Source organism: Puma concolor, chromosome E4, assembly GCF_028749965.1.
Source record: "Puma concolor isolate L17-30 chromosome E4, mPumCon1.1.hap2, whole genome shotgun sequence".
Lineage (NCBI taxonomy): Eukaryota > Metazoa > Chordata > Mammalia > Carnivora > Felidae > Puma > Puma concolor.
This window is the reverse complement of record NC_141683.1, coordinates 28,186,126-28,193,007: the sequence shown is the minus strand read 5'-3', so window position 1 is coordinate 28,193,007 and position 6,882 is coordinate 28,186,126. Positions and strand designations below refer to the sequence as shown.

Here is a 6,882-nt window from a genome sequence, read left to right as displayed (position 1 = left end):
AAAACGACTAAATATTAAAAAAAAATTTTTTTTAAAAAAAAAATTTTTTTTTTCAACATTTATTTATTTTTGGGACAGAGAGAGACAGAGCATGAACGGGGGAGGGGCAGAGAGAGGGAGACACAGAATCGGAAACAGGCTCCAGGCTCTGAGCCATCAGCCCAGAGCCCGACACGGGGCTCGAACTCACAGACCGCGAGATCGTGACCTGGCTGAAGTCGGACACTCAACTGACTGCGCCACCCAGGCGCCCCTAAAAAAAATTTTTTAAAGAGGTATTTGTGTGTGTGTGTGTGTGTGTGTGTGTTTTGGCTTAAGGAAAATCCCCAAATCCATACAGCTTTTATTCCATCTTTAAAATTTCACAAATAAGTCTGAAAAATCATTTGGCATCTTGCTCTTTCTGTCGCTGGACAACTTAGATCTTATCCATCAGCCTGCTGAGCCGCTCCTTTTTCAGAAATGTAGATACCCTCCCCAGATTTTCTGATATCCTTGTTTTTTAACTGTTGTGGCTTGCCGAATCAAAGCAGCTAGTTTGATACAAGTTCAATGTCATTTCCTTCAAGAGTTAACTCATCCTCCTGGGGTTGAGATACTGAATAAGCGACGCTTGGCCTCATCTGAACCCTGCGGATAAATTTTTCACCCACAAAATTTCGGATTTCGACAAGGGAACCATTGTCCTGAACAATGACGTTGATGGGAAAGTGAGCATTCCCAGACCCCATTTTGTAACGGAAACCCAGCGTAATGCCCTTCATCATGCTCTGTACGTGACGACAGATATTGTGAACGGTAGTGGTTCTTTTCCATTTCCCCACCATTTGTCAGCTCGGAGCCTCTTCATTTTCCTTCCGAAGAGACTGAGTTTTGCAGTGATGTGATTGAAGCCCCTTTGCAGGGTTCCTCTGGGGCCTCTCACGGTAACGGCACGTCCCTTCAGAGTGATGTCGATGTTTTCTGGAACGTCAACAGTCTGATTGCTGAGAATGGCCTTCGTTCTCACAGTAGATGCAGCCAAAGCGTACAGAGAAGTGTTTAAAATTGTTTTGTCCAGTAGTTTTAGTTGTCTTTAGTGACAGGATCAGTCGGTAAATTCCTCTGGTATACTTTGGAACCTGAAGCCCACCACTTTTGAAAATTAATAATAGTGAAGCTAGCCGATCAAATGCACGGGTCTTTAACAGCAACACAAGTGCAGTACAAATCGAATTAACACAGTTTCTACAGAAACACACTCCTAAGGGCCTGAGCTAGATGTGGGTTTGAGAATATCGGTGAAGTCCCAGAGGACAGGTGTTTAACAAAGGGAGCAGTGGAGCGTCCTTCGGTCAGGCACGTGTCGACACAGGCTCCAGATATACATCACCAGTGACAGTTCTCAGTGTTTGTCCCCGTTGTTTTATGAAAAGAAAGAAGTGGACCCAAACACTGCCCGAGTGAGACCACACAACAGGTGCGTTATCCAGTGTGATCTGAAATTCTAGGAAAAGTGAATCCACTTGGTGAGTGTAATTCACTTTCATCGTGAAAGTTCCGTGGAGACGAAGCCCCGTTGACAGGGCTGAGGCTCCATGAGTTGGATCCATCCGTCCTCAAGTTTACAAAAAGCGGTCAAGGGCACTGACATCAGACTGCCGGGGTCAGAGTCCAAGGTCTCCCACTTAAAAGTTTGCTTCTTAACCTGTCTGTGTCTCCTTTTTGTTATTGTGCAATGAGAAGAAACTCCTCCACAGATTTATTGTGAGGCCAAGGATAGTGCCTGGAACGTATAAACACTCGGCAGATGTTCACTTTAACAAGGTAAAAGATACAGAAACTTAAAGCGAAATTCCTACTTGTCAAAACCTGAGAATTTCTCCTAAAAGGTGATTTCATGCCCATGAGATAGCACTGCCTTTCTTTACCACCAGTGACTTCATTGTGCTCAGAGTAGTCAAGCAATAAGAAACAAGAACAGATTCCAGTGGTCAGTCACTGTGTCTATGGGCCCAGCTTAAGTTCAACATGAGCATTTCCTCCGTCCAATGCATCAGCAGTGTTTTACATTCAAGACGAGAGTGTTTACAAGTCTTGTCACATCAGTAAGACGCGAGCCGCCTGAGGTCTGATGAGTTGGGTCCTTCAAAGCCTTTTAATTCCACGTGGTGGGAAAGCAGTTCAGTAAATCTTTCCGACACGTTTCCATGATGTCATCACCCAACAGCATCAACATAAACAGTGTCTCCACACCCTGCTTCATCTTCTTCCAAACTTCGAACGAAAGCCCAGGAAGAAAGAAAATTCACAATTTTGGTGACTTACTCCATGGTATCAGGCAGTGAATGTGATTTGCAAAGTGCGTGGTCCGTAGCCGAAAAATGATGGATGCCGTTCAAACTCCTTTCAATGGGACTAAACTGCCGAGACCCTTCTGCCCCCATCTTTGCTTTTCTTTGCAGGAGCCAGACCAGCAGTGAACTCTGTTTTTGCGTGTTTCTAGCCACTCTCTCTCTCTCTTTTTAAGTTTATTTATTTTGAGAGAGAGAGAGGGAGAGAGGGAGAGAGGGAGAGAGAGAGGAGGGGCAGAGAGATAAGGAGAGAGAGAATCCCAAGCGGGCTCCGTGCTCAGTGCAGAGCCCCATGGGGAACTCGATCTCACAACCATGAGATCATGACCTGAGTCAGAATCAAGAGTCAGACGCTTAACCGACTGAGCCACCCAGGCGCCCCTAGTCACACTCTCTTTTTAACAACCTCTTCTTGGGAGGTTTGGCCAAAAGTCTCTGGTGGACTGCCTTTCTGGGCCACAGGGCTACGAGTCTGTCCCCTGGTCTCATGGAGAGAGAGGCAGCCTGTTAAGTGTGAATCTTGCTTTAAGTTTCTGCACGTTTTACTTGTTTCCTTTAAGTTAGCATTTGTTGGGCACTTACTCTGTGCCAGGAACTATTCTAGGTGCTTTCCATGTGATTCATTCAACTGGGATGGCAACAGACAGCCTAAGCCACATTTGGCTCTTCTCAGTGGGGTAGGAGCAAAGTGAGAGTGAGAGGCCCAGGTCACGATCGTCATCTGCCTGCAGACACGCCTTTGTCCTGAACTCCCTGACCCAGTCAATGGGCTCCACTGTCCATATAACATCTGAGACAGGGACCTAGAAGCAACTCCCTGCCTTCCCACATCCCATCTGCCCCTGACCCCCTCTCCGGTCCCCCCTCACCGGCTTAGCCCTACTGTGGCACTTTTCACAGCTATCTAGAACCATCTGTCTCCCTGTCCATCATCCCCTCTTAGGACAGAGACTGTCTTCTGTCTCTGAATGCTCAGTGCCATAGCAGACCCTCAAAGATGTTCGCTGCATGAAAGAATAATGTTCTGTCATTTCTACATAAGAATTTCTTGAGTTAGTCCCTCTGCCCCCGTCCCATTAACTGCCCCAGTTTAGGGTCCTGTTCCTTCCCACCAGAACTCTTAAAATAGCCTCATAAATGATGTTCCTTTTCTCCACTTTGGCTTACTCCCACCCACCCTCCTCATTGTCTCAAGGGTCATCTCTCTAAGGCACAACTTACAGTGCGGTACTGCTCTGATCAGACGCCTCAGTGCTTCTCTTTGCTCTCGGATAAATTCAAGACCTCATCACACACGTCTGTTCTTCCTGAGCCCTCTGTTTAGCCATACTACATGGTGGTGTATGTGCGCTGTGTGTATGTGTTTAGGTCCCAGTGCCTTTGCACGTGTGCCTTCTACCTAGGATAGATGCTATCCCCTTTTCTCTAGCTGCCAATCTCCTGCCTCTCTTTGAGACCCAGCTCGTGAAGCCTTCTAGGACCCTATAGCCTCCAGCTTCATAGGATGAGACCTCTGGTTGAGCATTGGTTGACGATCTGTCATTGCTTACGTAGCTATGTCCTCACGTCTCCCTACCCGCTAGACCGAGTCCCTTAAAATCCTGAACGTGGTATCCCTAACTCCTTGGTAGGCTTTAAAAAATTCTGGAGGGCAACAGGAGCGGGGGTGTACATCTTCTGTGTATGGTGCAAAGTGTTTTCAGACCGAAGACCCTGGAGGAGCAGCCTGAGTCAACCCTGGGGCCAACATGACGGCTAAAGACGGTCTAACCGCCAGAACGCAAGCTTTTACTCCAACCTCCCTTCCTCAGCTCTTCATCCATGACCTCCTCCCTCCCTCTCTTCTTCTTTTCTTTTACTCATTTTCCTTCCCTGCCTTCTTCCAATTGCTATGTAGCCTCAGTCATATATTACCCAAAACAACATTATGGCAATGGTAATGGAAGTAAGTGATGACGCAATAGTGCACTCCCAATTCTGCTGCCGCAACAAAGCTGGCTGTGTTCGTTTGTCTAGATTCCCTTTCGGTCTTTCTATGCGCCCATCATGTTGCAGGGTTGTAATCATGAGGCCGTTTTAATTTTGTAGTCTACTTTTTAACTTCATATCAGAGGCATTTTCCGTGCTCCTACATGGTCTTCGTAATTATCATTTCAATGGCTGCATGCTATTCCATAGAATAGATGTGCCAAGTTTCACTTAACTGTTTCCTTTCCGCCAGACAGTTCCGGGTTTTCCCTGTTGCAGAGAGGGCTGTAATACGCAGGTTCTTTTACTTCTCTTTCTTGTTCCTCCCTGTTCACTTGCTCCTCTCTTTGCTCTCTCTTGTGTCTCCTTCTGCCTCCTTGACCACAGCTCTCTTTCCCAGAACAGTAATTTGCCCCCAAGTGGATATAGAAATCATCTTAGTGGTGTGGTTTATATATACAATTGGAATACCACTTGGCAATGAGAAAGAATGAAATCTTGCCATTTGCAACAACGTGGATGGAACTGGGGGGTATTATGCTAAGTGAAATATGTCAGTCAGGGAAAGACAGATACATGTTTTTACTCATACGTGGAATCTGAGAAACTTAATGGAGGACCATGGGGGAAGGGAAGGGGAAAACAACAGTCAAACAGAGAAGGAGGCAAACCATAAAAGACTCTTAATTACAGAGAACAAACTGAGGGTTGATGGCGGAGGCGGGGGGAGGGGAAAGTGGATGATGGACATCGAAGAGGGCGCCTGTTTGGATGAACACTGGGTGTTGTCTGTAAGCGATGAATCATGGGAATCTACTCCCAAAGCCAAGAGCACACTGTATATACACTGTATGTCAGCTAAATCAACAATAAGTTATATTAAAAAAAAAAAGAAGAAAGAAATCATCTTAGTGGGACCCAGGATTTTGAAAAGAATTACAACAAATTGGTAGCAAAATGCTCTTAAGGTCACTTTTGCTATTTGTGTATCCTGAAAACAGTGTAAACATTTTTTTTTTTTCCAACGTTTATTTATTTTTGGGACAGAGAGAGGCAGAGCATGAACGGAGGAGGGGCAGAGAGAGAGAGGGAGACACAGAATCGGAAACAGGCTCCAGGCTCCGAGCCATCAGCCCAGAGCCCGATGCGGGGCTCGAACTCCCGGACCGCGAGATCGTGACCCGGCTGAAGTCGGACGCTTAACCGACTGCGCCACCCAGGCGCCCCTATCCTGAAAACAGTGTAAATGATAAACTCTCTTGCCCACAAGGGGTGGGAACATAGGATCAGGCAGGACTATGACAGAAAGCTCAAGCCTATGACAGGGACACAATGTTTGTCATGGAAGAAAAAGAGAGACAACCTGAATGTCTATCAATAGGGAAATAGCTAAGTATACCACTATGTGTCCATAGTCAGAATATTATGTAGGATTTAAAGAGATTGTTGTGGATCTATATGTACCGACTCACACAGATAAAATCTTTTTTTTTTAAGTGAATTTAGTTGCAGAATAGTTGTAGTTATAATTTATGTAAAAATTAACAGCAAAACCCAAACCCACAGGATAGTACGCTGGATTTTCTGAGGATATGTTATGTAAATATATGGCCAGGCTGATAACAGTGGTCCCCCTTTGTTCAGGAAAAGGGGTCCGGATGTGGGGGACCGGTCAAAGGGAATGTGAGCCTGAACTGCAATGGTTTCATTTTTGTTTTTAATCAAGGAAAATGTATTCACATATTGCTTGTATAACAAAAAATTAATTAAACGAATGTTGCCACTGTTGTGTCTTTCTGTTTACGTTGTGCATTGACCAGCCCAGATTCCGGGGCTGGCCATGAAGGAATAAAACGTAATAAGAGAATGTTACTAAATATCAAATGTCCTTTTGGGAAGAGTGGATTTTTTGCAACCCCCCCCCACCCCCCCATGGGTATGTAGGTTGTTTCAGACAGTACCGGTGGGCCTGGGGTGGGGGGAAAAAAGGCCTGCTCTTCTAGGAGACAAGGATGCCCCTGATCCAGACCCTTGCCTCTCAGCCAGTCCTCCCCACCCCCATCCTGGCAGGTGGAAGCTGGGGGTTTTGAAGTATAGTCTCTTGCATTGAATCCTGGATGGAGGACAACAGATGGGGCCACACAGCCCTGCTGCTCAGACCGAGGGGAACAGGTGGAGGCTCTGGGGCCAGAGTGTGAATGCTGGCGATTCATGAGTGGTGCAGGCAGGCGGAGTGCCCAGCTCAGCGCCGGTGACAGCTGGGCAGCACGTGGGTGGGAGAGGGAGTCGGGGCATGGGGGGGTGGGCTGCAGTGGGTGGGTTCAGCCACAGAGAGGAGGTTTGAGAGGGCAGAGGATAAAGGAGGGAAAGAGGGAGAATGCCTCCCACCCACCCAACCCCCCGGCCCACCCCCAGGATTAAGGCAGTAGGGAGGTCAGAGGTTCCAGGCTGACCCGAAAGGCTTAGGAAGCAGCAGGGTAAGTGGACATAGAGAGGAGAGTGTTCCTTTTCTGCCCCTTCACCCTCCTCCCCCATCCCCAGCTGTCCTCTACCTAGTCCTAAACCCGAGGCATTTGGGCCA

At 47.0% G+C, this 6,882-nt stretch overlaps 1 pseudogene; it reads right to left on the bottom strand.

Moving 5' to 3' along the window:
* Positions 1-281: 281 nt before the first annotated feature.
* On the bottom strand, positions 282-2,312 carry LOC112857715 (large ribosomal subunit protein uL6 pseudogene; annotated as a pseudogene).
* Between the last annotated feature and the right edge of the window lie 4,570 nt (positions 2,313-6,882).